The sequence below is a fragment of the Aedes albopictus genome, chromosome 3 (assembly GCF_035046485.1).
Source record: "Aedes albopictus strain Foshan chromosome 3, AalbF5, whole genome shotgun sequence".
In the NCBI taxonomy this organism is placed as follows: Eukaryota; Metazoa; Arthropoda; class Insecta; order Diptera; family Culicidae; genus Aedes; species Aedes albopictus.
Window position 1 is genome coordinate 205,288,548 of NC_085138.1, and position 2,383 is coordinate 205,290,930.

The window sequence follows — 2,383 nt, forward strand, 5'->3', positions numbered from 1 at the left end:
TGATTCCTTCCCAGAGAAATCCCAAACTCCACAATTCTCTGTGAGTTCGCTCTTCGCAGTAAGAGAAATGAGTTCTACCGAGCGTACCTGTCAAAACGTTCTTTGTGCCTTCGTGATATCGGCTTCGACAGTGGGAACCGCATTTACATCAATGAAAATCTCACCAACTATGCTAGACAAATTCGAACCCAGGCAATCAAACTAAAAAAGCTCGGACACTTGGAGAACGTTGGCACTCGAAATGGCATCATTTACATGAAACGAAAGGGATCCGAGAAGTCTACTGCAGTCTCCAATTTACAACAAGTTGCATTACGGGACCCATACCGAGTACCCGCCGGCAACGGCAACTGGGTCGCGGATGGGACCAGAAAAATGGCGGCGATATGGACGACGGGTAAATACCCCATTCAGGAGTTGGTGTCTGCTACCTATGAGGGCTTCGTGGTCGCCAAAGTAAACGGGGTCTTCTTCTGTAGCTGTTATGCGCCTCCGCGGTGGCCAATCGAGCAGTTCACGCAAATGCTGGACCGCTTAACGACCGTGCTAACAGGGCGAAGGCCGATGGTAATAGCGGGTGACTTCAATACATGGGCCGTGGAATGGGGAAGCCGTTTCACGAACCAGCGGGGTCAGATCCTGCTAGAAACACTGGCCATCTTAGATGTCGACTTGGCTAATGTCGGTACCAAGAGTACCTTTAGTCGAAACGGAGCGGAGTCAATTATTGACGTGACCTTTTGTAGTCCTGGCCTAACAAGTTGTAACGAGTTTGTTTCAGCTCAACACAAACAGCAGCTTATGCGCCACTTCCTCGTATGAGAAAGACTGCTGGTGCTGTTGAAGGGCCCGGCTAAGAAACCCTTTTCTCGGGCGAGTCTGTTTAATGGCTCAAACGCTCCCGTAATTTCCTTAAACCCAATCGCTGACCCAACTTACCTGTTCAGTCCCTCCCCGTAAATCAAGAAAACTCTTTAGTCTTCTGAATCGAGAAGTTCAAAAGAAATCAATTTAAAAGAAAATATTCTAACTTAACCACTTCAATTATGGTTGCAAAACCAATGCAGAAAAGGTGTGCCTATTTTGGACCGTGCACGAAATTGTAGCAACATGATTTTTATTGGATCCAATTCCGTTAGTGCACATCGATCTACTACGGCTACCCTGATCTATCTTAACCTAGGTTTTCTTCTTAGTATACTTGCCGGCGTGGAGGGTCCAACGATGCCGTTGATCGGGGCCCCGACGAAGTCCGAAGAACGCTCATCAACTTCGCATGCGATCTAGCAACCTGCCAATGGACTACCCGCTTTGCACGCAGCCACAGTTGATCAACAGGAGTAAATCAATTTAATTTTGTATGGCGAAATGCATCTAAACTTGAATTACTTGAAATACAAAGCTTTTCCCGAAAAAAATATTTGGTAGGCTTTATAGTGGTCACCATTGTGCACAACCACTACCAAATATTTTTTCGAATAATGTGTTCTACTTTGAAGAATTTGCCTTTAGATGGTATTCGCCATACAATATTTTTGCGATTTACTTTTAGCGATTTTTCGTGCATAGAAGCTAGCGCCACATTGGTCGATGCGGAGAGTAGGAAAACAGCCGATGTAGTTAATTCATACGCCTCACGCCACGTGGTACTTTGTCGGCTATCACCACCGTTTCGCCGTGCACTCGTCAGCTACTCGCTCTGGATCGAACTCGATCGCTTTGCACCGACCAGCCTTGCAACGGTCTCTCCAGTGCGTTATTCGGTTCTCGTAGAAAACTTACATACGAGTCGCTTCTGACCGTGAGTAAAAACGACCAGTTGATGCGTTCGAGCAGTCGACGATGGCTAGTCCGATGACGGTCGGATAAGAAACGAGCTGAAGAGAGGTTCTCAGGAGTGCTCACGGTCGGCGGTCAACTGCAATACGCACCAAGGATTCAAAGCACGTGGCTGGTTGAGGGCGGTTGCTCCGAGTCCAAACCGACACCCTACGTTGTAGGGGTAATCCTTGGAATTTACTATTATAAATTACAATTAGCAATTGTTCTCTGCGTGTGTGATGCCTAATTGGTAAGTATTTACAATTCGAATACTGATTTACTTGCACTAGGCACAATTTTGGGTTTATTCACACTTTAGATTAACTTTCAATCTTCGATTTAGTGCTTCTACAATCTTTAAGGTTCTTCTCTTTTGAGCTAGAGGCTAACTGTAGCTTAACACATCCGCACTGGTAGGGAATCACAACTCAAGTGGGCTATTAAATGCATAGCCAAGCGCCACTAGGGTAAAAGGGTATAATGCGCCCCACCGGGGCAAAACGCCCCTCTTCATTTTCTAGCGATTCAAGCGCTTTTCGCATGTGTGATCGATTAGAAATCT